General features: G+C 30.8%; 1 long non-coding RNA gene across 3 annotated transcripts in view; it reads left to right on the top strand.

The window, feature by feature from the left end:
• The window catches only part of LOC136089345 (uncharacterized), a 40,673-nt gene extending 34,647 nt beyond the window's left edge, over positions 1-6,026 (top strand). For all 3 annotated transcript variants that reach the window (XR_010642974.1, XR_010642972.1, XR_010642973.1), the window contains exon 4: positions 5,804-6,026. This is a non-coding gene — a long non-coding RNA (uncharacterized LOC136089345). The remainder of the gene's footprint in view (positions 1-5,803) is intronic.
• Positions 6,027-16,197: the final 10,171 nt, after the last annotated feature.

Genomic DNA, 16,197 nt, shown 5'->3' with positions numbered 1-16,197 from the left:
TTTTTTTCTGCCAATCGTTAAAGCAGTAATTTAGATCTTCCTATATTTATGAACAGTAATGTACTCGATGAGTCATCCACTCTTAATCTTCTACGATTAACTCTTACTTACGATCTTTTTTGGAAAACATATATCAAATCTGTTGCAAAATTAGCATCTGCTAAGATTGCATCTCTTTATTGAGCTCGACACTTTCTTACTTCGGATTCTATTCTCTATCTCTATAAATCTCAAATCCAGCCTTGTATGGAATTCCGTTGCCATATTTTGGGTGGATCTTTTAATGATGTCCTTTCTTTTTTAGACAAGGTGCAAAAACGTATTGTAAACATAGTTGGACTTGGTCTTGCAGCCAACCTCCAACCATTATCACATCGTTGTAATATTGCTTCTCTTTCTCTTTTCTACAAATACTATAATGGGTACTGCTCTAAAGAGCTGGCGTTTCTTGTGTCATCTACTAATATTCATTCTCGTGTTCTCGTCATTCAATTAAGTCTCATCCTTTTTCTGTGACTGTTCATAGGTGCTCTAAAAACTCTTATTCATCTAGTTTTTTTCCTTGAACATCAGTCCTTTGGAATTCACTTCCTTCATCTTGCTTTCCTGATTCATATAGTTTGCAATCCTTTAAGTCGTCCGTCAATTGTTATCTTGCTCTGCAATCTTCTTTCAGTAACTTCCAACTTTAATTAGTGGTTGCTTGCCGCCTTGTTGGAAACAAAGATGTTTAAAGAAAAAAAAACTAATTATTATTTTCCTGGTCAGTAATTGAGAGCAGGATCCTCATACTGTAATGCACCATTTTGGTCGATGTGAGTAAAAGTTAGAAAAACAAGTATTTATAGTTATCTAAAAGTACTGTATGCTAAGTTAAAAACCAGTTATCAGGATAACTGGTTTTAAACTTAGCATACAATACTTAGATTTGAGAGAATCAAATGCTATTGAATATCTGTGAGCTGATACTCACAAAATCTTTTTACCATACATTTGCCTGTTATTTTCATCATTGCATAAAAATTCAATAATTTTATTTACAGTCTATATTGAGATATACCTTTCTTTTTTTTTTTGTCAGGGAAAGATAAAATATTATTTTTCTGCAGCAGTTTGCATGATATCTGCACCATATAATTATTCACATTAAATTCTTTTTCTATACATTTGTTAGATCAAGATATTAGAACCAGTGTTAGTAATTGAATTTTTTTGATTCCAATTGGAAATTAACATTTTTTTTTCTTTTTTTTTTATTAGTATATTCATCAGGATGCAACAAATCATTTTTTTAAAATAAACGTTGATGTTCGCTTCTTTATTTATTGACGAATGTTTCATTTATTAGGTATGTCAAATGCTGACAAGGCTGGGAGAGGGCACATGCCCCACCACCACCACCTTTTTTTTCTATAGGCTCTTTTCTTTTTTTTTAAGAGAAATTCTAGATATAGAGGACTTTTTTTTAGAAATAGATGGTTGTGCACCTTCACTTTGAAACCAGTGTCGTTGGCTATGAATATTCAAATAATTTTTTATAAAAATTATAAGGGAGTTTTATTTTCAAATAACTTCTATTCTAGTTAATAAGATATATAATAATTAGATATATCAAAGATGCTTATTTAATTATATCAATTTTATATTAATTCAAAACAATTTTTCATGTATTTGCAAAGTGCGGGCAATTATGATATTATATTTATAATAATATTAAGTATTCAATAATAAAATATCGTATTATTTGTGTTGTTAAGCGCACAGTAAAAAATGAAAACTTTAATAAACATAATAGTTCTAAATATTCTATTAAATTTTATATATTTTTGGAAATCTTAAAAAAATTTTTAAAGATAATTAAAAAAAGCACGCTTTTGAAGAAAGCAATATTTAAGCATGGTTTCTTTTAAAGTAATTGCAAATGCATTCATTTTAACTAAAGTTTCCCATGCTTTTGTAAACGCATGTAAAAACCATGCTAAAAAATAATTACTTTTTTCAGTTGCGTACTTAATTATTAAACTTAAAAGTAACGATATTGAAAAAAGTATTAGCATGGTTTCTTTTAAAGTCGTTGAAAATGCGTTTTAAATTTTAGTAAATTATTTTTTTTTTATAATAAATATGTTATTTTTTACAATAAATAAAAACCACTCAATCACATAATTATTTGTAAAAAAAATTGCTGAAGTTATGCGTTTGTTTTTAAAAATTTTAAGCAAACGCCAACATCTGCTCAAGTAAAAGTTAGGAAACGTGAAGTTCATTTTTCTGTCTTTTTTTTAACAAATGTTCATCAATTTATCACGCCCTGTCCATGTCATTTGCTTTACGTTTAACTTCCTCAGATATTTTATTGAAGGAATCTTTTTGGCTTAACTGCTCAGGATTTTTTTTTAAGTCCTTGCAATACCTAACTTTAATGTTTTTTAAACAGGTAATAATTTCTTTTTACCGAGGGCAACTCCTGAATGACTATTCATAGCAAGCGTTTTGAGAGGGCTTATATTCATAGCTGTCAAGGAAGAATTGAGGTTTTCTTTTAACAATTCATTAACTTCATTATCTTTATTTATCGTAACTTCATTACCTTTATCTTCATAAAACCGACTGCATGTCGGTTCTCCTGGTCCATCATCCTTAAATGACATCAATTTAATTTTACATGATGGAAAAATCTTCTCTCCAGGAATAACATTAATACCAATGTTTTTCAATTTTCCAGCAAGTTGTAAACTAGTTTCTTTAGATCTTCCTAAAAACATAAGTGAAAATTATTGCTTTAGTGATTATTTTGTAAAAAAAAAAAAAAACATGTATATATGACTACAATAAAACTTAAAAAAAGTTTCATGGTTAATTAAGAATATCTTCTTTTTTTTTTCTATTGTGTAAATTAAATGAATCACAGCATGTTATGTGGATTTTGGAGCAAAATTTTAAGTAAGCATATTCATGGTGTAAGCAAACTGTTGTATTTTCATCAATTTCAATGCCAGAGCAACTAACTATCAAGTCTTTTTCTACATTATCAAGACTTTCTTGGTATTATCGAGACTTTCTTGGTATTATTGGATTTCACATATGTTTGTTTGTGACAAATTTATTTATTATTCCAATCGAACATCTTTTTTTAGTATTCATATATTTATATTATTTTTTAGTTCTGAAAAATAATTTGAAAATAATTATTTAAAGATTCGTAAATAAAAAACCCTTCATTAAAAGATAAAGATTTTAAATGTGAAATGCAAACAAGTTTATTTATTAGAACTGTACCTGCGATTCTAAAACCTTTTAAAAAATGCAAAAAAATTGATGTAAATATTTTTTTTTCATTATAAAATAACAATTTTTCTTAGTTTTTTTTTTATAAAACTTTCAATGCAAATATATCAGATTCAAAAAAAAAAAACTTGCAGTTTTGTTGTAATAAGGAGTTTGTTATTTATTGAAACAGGAAAAATTTTCAAAGTTATATCTTTTAGGCATTTCAAGATATACTTCTTTTAGTACGGAGCATCAGAAAACTTATAAAAAGTATTACACCATTTTAAAATTGAATTTTCATATTGAAGCTCAAAATCATTTTTGAGTTTCTCACCCTAAAAAATAGTTAGGTACAAATTTTTAACACTATTGAGCAAGTACTTCATAAGTTAAAGCTAATTGTGTTATGCAATTAGCTTTAAAAAATAAATGACGCTGAAAAAAAGTCAATAAAGAGATTGGGAATTAGTATCCAAATCTCTAAAACCGTAAGGAGTTAGACACTAAAATTTGGACTGAAGTTTTCTTTCATTTATTTAAGCTTGTATACCAAAAATCATCAAAATCTGAGGTGGCATAGTGCCGAGCATAAATTGAGTTGAGCTGGAATGAAAGTGATTATATAAATAAATTTAATATTATCACTTTCTGTAAATTACTCTGAGAAAAAATAAAAGTAAAAAAATGCCTGTAACTTATATAGTAAAATATCATACCTGCAGATTAGCCAAAGAGTTGGACTAGGTATAGATTAACTGGAATATTTCTAATTGCACCATGTTCGAGTGAGTTGTGTCAGCACAATGCTGTGGTCTGGTCTGTTAGGTCATAATATCCCTCAAGACTTTGGATAGCCAAGTGCTAAACCTTTTCTTTTGGAGGAGGGTACTTCAAGTTCTCCCAGAAGAAAGCTAAGTGAACCGGACTCTGGAGAGAAAACGCCAATTGCCAACCTTTTTACTGTTTCCAAAATCTTGACCTCGGTCCTGTACTGTTTGACAAACTTTGTTTTAAAATGAGGTTAGTGGTTTAAAACAAGTTTTAAACCACTAATTTTATCCAGGTTCTGCTCACTTACTATAAGTGCTTCATTCTCTATAACTTCATGGCTTTTTCTTGCTATCTGCAACTTAGAAATGTTTAACCTGTCAATATCTACTCCCCCAGCTCGGAATAAGAGAGAAAATATCACGCTTACTTGATACCTAAAAAAATTATTGTCAATTTTTAAATTATGTAACATTAAAGTTGTTTTAACTAGAAGTTTTATATATATTTGTAATAATACTTCACTTTTTTATACATTAACTTATTTACCTTATATAATATAAATGGAATCCACTTATCTAAAACATCATTCAGACTGAGTTGAAGGCAAATGTTTTGTCATTTTGTCAAAAATGACAAAAATGTTTTGTCGTTTTTGTAGGACATCGTGACCATGTCCCTTTTCAAACATCTCTTTAAAAAAATAGAATCCTCTTTTACAGCCTCTAGGAAACAAAGCATTAGCCTTGTCTAAGAGCTCTTGAATGTGTTGACTCATGGTTTCTTTGCTTATCTCTAATGTTCTCATCTTTAAAACTCTAAATATCTTTCACAGAATACTTAAATTTTATAACAAGAGATTTTTATATTTAGTCACTTACTTAATTGACCGTTTGCTGAATAAAAATTTTTTATCAAAGCCTGCCATGTTCCAAATGTTAACCAGCTCTCTTTTGATGCGCACATTTGAAATTTCGTTTCTGATATTAGCATAACACATACCACTTGCCTGTATTCGCCAGAGGACATCCAATTTTGGATAAAAATGTATTGATTGAAGTTGTATAACCTGGTTAATCCAGTAAATTCTGCGACAAACTTCCCCACAGATAGGAAGTCTATTTGGAGAAAGTATATGTAGAGGGTACCCCAACAAATAAAGAATTCTTCTTCCACTAGCTTTTCCAACATGTCCTGCACTAGTCATATTTAATATTATTTTCTATATTAGAAAATACAACAGAATTGATCACAAAATACGTTTTTATATATACTTGTAATTGTCATTGAGTATTTAAACTTTGCGATCAGCGTCATCAGGTACCTGATGACGCTGATCGCAATAGATCAGCGAAATATCGAATAATATATATTGAAATAAAAACAAATATATATTTTTTCAAAAAAGTAAGATTTTTTTTTACATTTTATGATTAAAACTCTTTAAATATATTTAGAAATACGAGAAATAAATTATCAGTTATTAGGATGTCGAAAAACAGTATATATTGTATACTGCTACTTAATTCTAATTTAAGTAATATAAGTTTAATTACTCAGTTACCTGATGACGCTGATCACAATAGATCAACGAAATATCGAATAATATATATTGAAATAAAAACAAATATTTGTTTTTTCAAAAAAGTTTATACGCTGTATTTATTAAATTTTTATTAAATATCGTATAACAAGAAAATGACTTTCAAAGATTATATATATATATATAGAACCTATTAAATTTCACCTTTTGTTTTTAATTTAGGCAACCTGTTTTGATACGAAAAGACTTTTTGTTATTTATGTAGGGAATTTTTATCGCACTTATTCACTGTATAAAGAAGTTATACTCTTATTAGATTATGCATATTTAAATGTTTATTATTTATGGTTTATATTGTATACGTATTTTTTAGTTTTTGTAACTATAACAATGTATATTGTCAATGAATCAGAAAGTTACTGCTTTTATATCTTACACACTTTAACTACAGCGTTTTGTTTTTTGAATTTTTGAAGTTGCAGTAGTTAAAGTATTGCAAGTTATTTCAAATAGCTTGCAATGCTTTTACAACTTAATATACTTGTCTTGCATTTTTCAAAGTTGACAAGTTCTTTCGACATAAAGTATTTTTCAGCATTATTTGCTAAGTTAATTGTTCGAGTCAGTGCCGTGGCTTGTGGATTTGGGGCCCCCCCCAAAACTAGCCATTACGGCCCCAATTTTTTTTTTTTTTTTTAAAAAAAAGTGGATAAATTTTACAGATTACTTCAAAACAGCTGGGTACCTGACATATTTTAACGTCGCCGTTCATAAGACTAAATGCAATCAAATTAACGCTTAAATTCAATTAGATATATTTTATAATTGTTAAATTAATATAGAGTTACTAGTGAAGAGTTTCTTTAACTACTGTAAATGCATTAGGCAGATAATAGAAGTACGTCGCAAACCATCAAAAAAAGGGTTTGCGACGTGTTTTCATGCTTGCAAACTTATTTATTATGCCTTCATAACTTAATGTTCTTGCAAACTCGTTCTCAATAGACAGCATTGCAAAGGAAGACAAACGTTCATCGACCATTGTTGACCTATTTAAAAATACAAAGAAATAAAGCTACACGTATTTATGTATAATGAAGCAAGATTATTTTTACTAACCTATGAAATGTTTTAATTAGTTTTAACTTGCTGAAGCTACGTTCTGCACTTGCAACAGTGACTGGTAAAGTAAAAATGATTCGTAACGCAATAACTAGATTGGGATAAGTTTTGAAACCACGTTTAACAATGTCACACCTCTGTGCGTCAGAAACATTATCTGGCCACTCAGAAGGATCATCACTGAGAAAAATAGGCGGAATTGTTATGCCATTTGACGTAGACTTGCATATCAACCTATCTGACTCTACTCTAGTATTCAAATAATGACAATCAGAATTATTTGTAGTTTCTGTTGGTATCGAAACACTTCTAGTCTGAACTAATGGTTTCAAAAAATGTGTTAGCTTGGGGCAATTTCCTCCATGGCTACAGCTTTTTCTCTTCTCTTAGTGGCACCACTTTTCACTTTTTTCATACCAATAATTATATCGTGATATACTATCGAAATATAATTATAAATTTTTGGAAACCTTTATTGTTTTTTTTTTTTTATATATAAAAAACTAACAATGCTTAATAATAATAATAATAATAGTAATAATAATATTAAAAACAAAAAAATCAGTTCAATGATAATGACAATGATAATGCCTTATAATCATTTGAACTTTAAAATAAACAAATGCAAAGCGTAACAGTTTTCTAATGCTATACATTTGTTTCTTTAAAAACAATGCGTATGATTTAATTGAAACAAATAGACTCTTTATTTCATAGTATTAAAGCAAAAGTAATAACATATACATAGTAATAAAATAAATTATTACCAAGATAAATTGTGAATCGCCAAAAATAAAAAACGATTTATAATTTATAAATAAATAAACATTGAAATATGTAATCTAAATATTAGGTAACCAAAAAAGTTCGTGCGGTTTTTGGTAATTGAATTGTTTTTAGCATTTTTTACAACACCCACATTGCACAAGGCAAGTAGCTTTGTTGCGTAATAGAACGCGTGTGTCACGCGCAGTTGCTGCATATATAGTGTAGTCTTGTAACGAGCTTACAGGAAAGGTTTTGTGTAAAGAAAGGATGGCAACCCAACCAACGATTATTCGATCTTGCTTACTTTACGAGTTCAAACTTGGAAGGAATGCAACACAAGCGGCCAAAAACATCTGCACAGCATTTGGAGAAGGTACAGTAAGTGAACGCACAGCACAGAAGTGGTTTCAGCGATTCTCTTTGGGAGATGAGTCCATCGAAGACCTGCCGCGTTCTGGACGCCCATTGTTGGTTGATGAGGATGAACTGAAGGACGCTGTCGAGTCTGACTCCAGCCAAACTTGCCAAGAACTTGCAGTGAGGTTTGCTGTGAGTGTTGAAGCCATCCGCCTGCATCTGCATGCGATTGGGAAAGCGTGGAAGCTGAGTCGGTGGGTTCCGCACAAATTGTCGATTGACAACAAGAAGCAACGGCTTACGATCTGCACATCACTCTTATCACGCCACAATGTTGAGCCTTTTCTTGATCGTTTATTGACATGCGACGAAAAATGGATTGTGTACAACAATACCAAGCGTTGCTACCATTGGTTGTCCCCCGATGACCCCATCCCAAAGACACCCAAGCCCAATCTCCACGAGCGGAAGGTTTTGCTCTGCATTTGGTGGACTACAGCTGGTGTGGTGCATTACGAGCTGCTCCCAACAGGCCAAACCATTACTGGACTGGTCTACTCAGCACAGCTGCAACGAGTTCACGACCTGTTGCTTGTAAAGCAGCCTGCACTGGTGCACAGGAGAGGAGTTCTGCTTCTCCACGACAACGCGAGACCGCACACCGCTCGCGTGACTCAGGACAAGCTCCAAAGCCTTGGTTAGGAGAGTTTGCCTCATTCACCATACTCGCCAGACCTCTCCCCTACTGATTTCCATTTTTTCCTTTCCCTGGGAAATTATTTAAAAGGACAGCAGTTCCGAGACCAGGACGCGGTTGAAAAGGAGTTGAAAGCTTTTATAGACTCAAAGGACCGAGAATTTTTTAGAAGTGGAATAAATAAGCTTGTTTTACGTTGGGAAAAGGTTTTAGATGCTAATGGTGACTATTTTGATGAATAAATGTACTTACTTTTGTCGTTTTGTGTGCTTTTATTATATACGGAAAAACCGCACGAACTTTTTTGGTTACCTGATACAAATAATAATATATTTGCACCTAATAAAATATGCGAATTAGAGAAATGTATTTCTTCGCACGAGTGGCTGCTGCTTAATGGTTTCTTTTTAACGGTTTGACAGATTTATATAAAGCTCGCGTTTTTCATAAAATTCGGACCTCGGGAGTTAAACATTTTTTTTCTACATGAAAAATATTATTGCTTTTTTCACGCTTGCTTAATTTTGGTAATATCGTGTTTAAAAAGCCATGTTTTATTGATAGTAACAGTAACTATATATATATTCAAATATTCTTATTATAAAAAAAACAAAAAAAAATATTTTCAAATTACAAAAAGGGCCCCTAAAAATGCTGGGCTCCCCCCAGTTGGGGGGTGTGGGGGAGCCTAGCCACGGCTCTGGTTTGAGTGATAATATGCATATATGTGGCTGGATATTTGGTTAACGTGTCGAAATCTCGATAAAGCTAATTTAAGTATTCGAAAACATCGTGTTGAATAAAAATTTGGAAAGTTGTTTAAAATGAAAAAGGTTTTTAATAAGGACTTTTTAGGTTATTCTGTATATTAATTTTGTCAAAGATTTCAATTAACTAAAAAAAATAGCTAGGTACATTAAATAAAAATTATATATATTTTAGTTCTCAAATGGTGACAAAATCTTACTATTTTTTAAATTAAACGTGCCAGTATTATAAAAAATAATATATAAGAGAAAAGAGGCATCGTCGGTTTAATAATAATTTTGCTACAGATAGTTGATTAAATGTCATTTAAATCACTAAATTTTTTTTACTTTTAAATAATATTATTCATAATTATTTTTAAAAACTATAATGGATATCATGATTATTTTTAAAAACTAAAATGATAAACACAAAAAAATGCTGATTGTCACTTCTTGATTTTATTCCCTTAATAAGTTAGGTCGGGCTTTGTATACAAAGCCCGACCAAATTTAATAAGGGAATAAAATCAAAAAAGCTATTTTATCTACAAATTTGTAGTTTTTTAGTTATCTAGATTGAATGTAGATGTTTCACTCGCGTACATTATGTAGACAAACTTGCTACATTTCCTGTAGTGTGCTTGTTTAAATCTACATTACAGTTTCATAGAGTTAAAAAATTTGCCGATTAATTTTGATTAATAGTAACATTTAAAAAATCGTTTTCAATAATATTATAAAAATCCGGTAAAATAGTTCAAAATTTTTTGCCACAAGCGACTTCAAATTAATGTTTGACTATGATAATATATATATATATATATATATATATATATATATATATATATATATATATATATATATATATATATATATATATATATATATATATATATATATATATATATATATATATGACGATTCTCTGAGGAAAATTGAGATGATTGGAAGCAATTGGTACCTTAAGTACCGTCAACGGTAGTGACTATGAACACTTTTTAAACATATATGAATCATGGAAGAAAACTGTTAGAGTAATCGCTAGTTGTTTTTTTTTTAACAGAACATACATTCAGCTTCCTTGAAAACCCCTTGGCCTTATCAACACTATGCAGTAAATACCTTAATTTTCATACTTCAGCCTACTGGTGGTAATAAAGTTTGCTATATTTGTCGCATTATAACTCCACTTTTTTTTGTTCCTAAAAGCACAATACCAATAACTTTCTTTGGTGTTGATTTACTCTGTTCAACTCGCTGGCATTTACTCTAAAATAGTAAACTCTTTTTTCTGTTTCCAATTTTAGATTACGTGTTTTTCGTTTTGCAAATGGAATTGTGCCTAAGTCTAGATTGTTCTTATAAATATCTTTAACGAATTCGTTAAGGGGGCTTCCATAAAGTACGTACGCAGTAAAACCACTGATTTAGGACCCCCTCCCCCCTTGTACGCACTTGTATGCTTTAAACGACCTCCCTCCTTTACGCATTATTTATTATAAATTCAAGCCTTCCCCCCCCCCCCCCTCCTCCTTCCCCGACGCATTAATTTTTCAAATTATTAAAGACAAAAAACATTAAGTTAATTTCTCTGTGCCGGGAAAATTATTTCTTAATAACTTTCCGGTTTTTGTTAAGGTGGTTCCCCTAGAAAAAAACATGAAATAAAAAATCAAAATTTAGTATATATATACTTTTTATATGGTATTCTATACTCTTTCCAATGATATATTATTTGAGAGGTCTTTTGAAGTATAAAGATAAAAAACTTGGATTTTAGAATAAAAGTTTGTATTGTTTTTCTTTGGATTTAAGTTTTTAAAAAGTATTTTCTGCGAAATATGATTTTCATGCAATTTTAAGTTTTTCAAATCTCATACTTTCATAAATAACGGGTGGCCCAAGATAAATGGCATAGGTAGTATTTTTATTATAATTTTGTTATTTCTTTAGATAGAATAGTGAATTTTTTTAAAAAGATTTATTATTAAATTCTCTATTAATCTGTCTAAATGGCTTTGTCTTATGGTTTTTAATCTTATTTGTAGATAATGAAATCTAAAGGTTTGCAAAAGCTTGTACTTTCTAAATACCAAAATGGTGATGGTCCATCAAAAATATTTGCTGATATTAAGGGTGTCAATGGGTTTCGTACAATAAATCGGTGGTGTCAAATGATAAGAGAGACAGGCTCTATCGAGTTGAAATGTCCATCAGGTTGTCGAAGATCAGTTTGAACAAATGCAAACATTCAAAAAATCAGAAGTCGACTTAAACGTAAAAAGAGGATTTCATCTCGAAAATTAGCTAATGAACTCAATATCTCCAGAACCAGTGTTCAAAGAATACTTCAAAAGGCTCTCAATTTGCAGGCATACAAACACAGAGTTGAACCACTGCTTACAAATGGTCAAAAAGTCAAGAAAATTAAATTTGCAAATTGAATAAGAAACCATTTTCGAAAAGAACAAACACTGAAAATTCTGTTTTCAGATGAAAAAGTTTTTGATTTAAATGATATGTACAATGCCCAAAATGATCGCATATGGTCCACTAATCGTAATGAAGCTGATAAAGATGGTGGTATTAAACAGAAACAAAAATTCCCTCAAAAGGTAATGGTTTGGTTGGGAGCTTGTTCAAAAGGTGTTACACCACTGGTTATTTTGGACAAAGATACAGTAAATCATGACTGGTATATAAAAAAAGTGTTGCCAGTGGCCTTGAAATATGGAAACGAGATGTTTGGTGATGATTGGACATTTCAACAAGATGGGGCAACCTCACATACGCATCATTTAACTCAACAATGGTGTCATAATAATTTTCCTGCCTTTATTGACAAAAACCACTGGCCTTCAAATTCCCCCGATCTCAATCCTTTAGATTACTCAATATAGGATGAACTCGTTCACCAAATGAAATGGAATAAAATTAAATCAAAATTAACATTAATTCAAGAACTTAAACGAGCTGTAAAAAACATTAGAGTAAATGCAGCTTTAGAAAGTTGTACTAGTTGGACCAATCGCTTATATCGTATGTCAAAAAATAATGGAGACTATTTACATTAAATAAATCATGTCATTTTGTAAAGAATTTAATAATAAATCTTTTAAAAAAAAATTCACTTTTCTAGCTTAAAAAATAACGAATTATAATAAAAGTACTACCTATTTTTCTTGGGCCACCCGTTATTAAACTTTATGACTTGAAATTTTTTGGAAACATTCTTTAAACATATACCTAAAAACTGAGCGGAAAGAAGTTAATGACTCATTATTTGATTTCTCTTATTTCAATTTTGTATTTGGATAAAGGGTTTCAAAAGTGTATTTTTTTACGTTGGCCACCATTATTAGTTTTTAAGCCTGCCTATAGATTTTTTTTTTCGCTCATTCCCTTTATATATGTGTAATATCATAGTACTAAATTTCATATCATATGCATAAGTTCTTTTAAAATTATTGTGTCCCAAATTTTTCCTAATTTTGCACATGAAACTGTAAAAAAATGCTGACTTAAAAAATGTCCATTTTGTTATAAAATTATACTTTTTAAATTCATACTTATTTCTAGTATTGAAAAATTGATATTAGAACGATTTGCTATCACTATAAAAGAAAATAGCTTTTTTCTAGGGATACCACCTTGAAGTAAAGAAAAATTTTCTAAAAAAGTTTTTCCTCAAATGGTGGCTTAAATCAAATATGTTATATAATACAAGCATGAACTCTGCTTCCACACTTTTATTAGCTTTTATATCTCCTCACTGATATCTTCACTTTTATTAATAGAGATGATTGCTAAAAAATTATGAGGAAGAACAAATCCTGCCAAAAAATGAGAAAGAGGTGCCATTCTTCTTTCTACGGGGTGAAAGGCTGAAAGGCCAGCATTCACACTATGAAGAAAGGCATCTAAATTAAGCAAGCGAAAGAGGTCAACAGCAGTTGTTAAGGTTTTAGGGAAGCGTGGTTAGTAAGTGACCGGGGCCCCGGACCTGGTCCCGGCTAAAAATGAGACTTTTTTCAAACCCGGCCCCGGCTAAACTATAAGATTTAGCAGGGGTTGATAGCCGGGGCTAGAAAAAATTTATAACATTTTATATAATATAATTTTATACTTACATTTTATACTTAAGAGGGTTGTTACTTATCAATATAGGAAAACCAATATTATTACAATTTTATTTGCAGTAAATAAATGAGTTTTCTTGTCTAACAAAAATTGCAGATTTTAAGTCCAGAATTTAAATCCATAAGCCACAGCAAGCCTTATGCTAATACAGAAGAGAGATCAGATTAAAAATCAACTGCTTGTTCTAAGCAACCAAAAAGTGAAGATTTTTTGTCAAGACAAGAGTATAAAGTTGAGTCGTCAACAAATAAAGCCACTTTAAATGTTAAATTTTCATGAAGATTGATATTGTAGATATGAAACAATACAGGAGCAAAGATTTAAGGGTACCACAAGATATCGTGTGGTACCCTTAAAGTTACTTGAAATAAAGAAGAGTGTAAGCCTTCAAGAATAACGTTATTACTGCAGTTAGTAAGAAATAATTTAATAATCTCAAAATCTTTATGTAAAGAAACTAATAACAGAGAAACTAGTCGTAGGATAGTTGGAGAGGTCAATGTGTTTTCTAGAAAGAACATGGAACCACTTTTTATCACTTTTAAAAAAATTAATTTTATTAAATATTATATAATTAATAAGATTAAATGTTAGACTTACTTTAGTTAATGAAATTGTTAAAGACTAACCAAGAGTCTCTAGAACCCAACATCTGATATAAGATAAAAAATTTAGTAAACTGATAATAACAGAGTCTAACATCAGACGGGACCTTTTTACATTGGCTTCTTAGAATAATAAAAAGACATTTGTTTATAAGAGAGATTTTCTTGTAAAAAAGATTAAATAAATGATTAATAAAGCAACTGCTCAAGATGGTAAAAAAAATACGGAGTAGAATAGGGTTTGACTTGAAGAGTTGGAATAAAAGCTTCCAAACTTTTAGTCCAGAAGGAATAAAGGGCTTATGAGATGCGCTTTATGCATACATATTATGGGTATAAACATATATGTTTGCTGTTTATTTACATGCTGGCATACAATATCCTTTCATGTTTATATAAACTTTAGTATTTATATGGTTTAGTATTTGCCGAAAGAGAAGATGATGATGATGATGATGATGATGATGATGATGATGATGATGATGATGATGATGATGATGATGACGATGATGATGATGATGATGATGATGATGATGATGATGATGATGATGATGATGATGATGATGATGATGATGATGATGATGATGATGATGATGATGATGATGATGATGATGATGATGATGATGATGGTAATGATTATTATGATGATCATGTTGATCATAATGATGCTTATCCATGCATATATATACAAAATATAACACAAACTTTGAATAAAAAAATTATACTTTAGGATGTATAAATGTTTATGCAGCCCCGGTCACAAACCCGGCCCCGGCTCCGGACCCGGTTAAGTATCAACTCGGTTGTTTACAAAGCGTTTAATCAACTTGGTTTTAAAAAGCTCTCTAACATCAAAACTCTCTATATTTTGCATTTCTTATGTGTATAAAGGTGTCCCCACTGTAAGAAATATTTCCAGTATTGTTAAGTTTGCATACGCCATACACTGATAGGATCAATTTGTGCTGTGGGCTAACGACAAAATTGTGGTCCATGCGTTTGACATTGTAACCCGTAACAACAAACAACGTATGCACCAGCAACGGCGCTTGAAAGGGTCCCATTGCGTCTTGCTTCAGCAAGACCCGATGGGACCCTAGCATCATTGTTGGAAATGAAAAGCACAGCTTTTGGTCCAAACAATTTGAAAACTTCAAACATGTCATCAATGAATGATTTGGCAAACATTCTATCGTCATTTTTTTTCGCTTTGAGTTTTCTGGATGTAATAGTTTTACTGGAACTGTGTTGACATGTTTTCTTCCTTCAGAAATGTTTCCACATCGTGGTAAATGACGAAGGTATAGCTCTTACTCAAGCTAAAGCCTATCTTTGTCAACTTTTCCTTAAGGTCATTCAAAGTGGAGACGCTACGGTGACATTCTGTTCTTCGACGTTCGTCAGCTGCTGATGAATTATGCACAATTTTTATGACTGTTGATAAATGCTCTGGTTGATCAACTTTGAGACGCGGTCGTCCGGTATTGTTTTGACTAAACTTTCAAAGCACTTGATGCTTCAGGGATATTCTGACACACAGTTTTGATGTTCTCTTTAAGTGTTTGTCTTCGTTTTCTTTGACGAGCTGATTCACGAATCAATCTAAAAATAAAGTATCAGAAAATCTTTGATTCCGTTATAAAAACTTCTATATTTAAGGTTTTGCGACTTTTGGCTAATGTTGCAAAAGAAAAAATTTTTGACCTACTACTATTTGACCTACTCAGTAGTATTGCCCTCACTCCCCTCCCTCCCCAATGGCGGAATAAGACTTTTTCGGGGCCCGGGGCTTTTTTTTTTTTGAAAAAAATGACTAAAAAATTTTTATATCATACAGTCACATCTAGTTTGATTTCTTTTAGCTAGTGGCTTTAATAAATTTAGGAGAAAATAAGAGTCAAGATTATCAATCAGCAATATTGTTCTGGTTTTTGAAATAGCATTTTCGCAATATTTTCCGGAGGTAAATACTTCAACTCTTGGTAAAAGTGAAGGGTTGAACCTAATCTACTTCTGACATACTATTTTTGAAAGGAGAGTTAGCTTTCTGCCTTTTATCACAGTAGCAATTAAATTGAATTCGATTGTCTAAAGAAACAAGAAGTACTCTCCAGTAAGTCATATAATTAATGGTTTAAAAAATTTAACTTTCTGTTTAATCAAGTCTTGTTTGAACTT

Source organism: Hydra vulgaris, chromosome 13 (genome assembly GCF_038396675.1).
Source record: "Hydra vulgaris chromosome 13, alternate assembly HydraT2T_AEP".
NCBI lineage: Eukaryota > Metazoa > Cnidaria > Hydrozoa > Anthoathecata > Hydridae > Hydra > Hydra vulgaris.
Note: the sequence above shows the minus strand (reverse complement) of the source record. Positions and strands in the feature narration are given on the sequence as shown.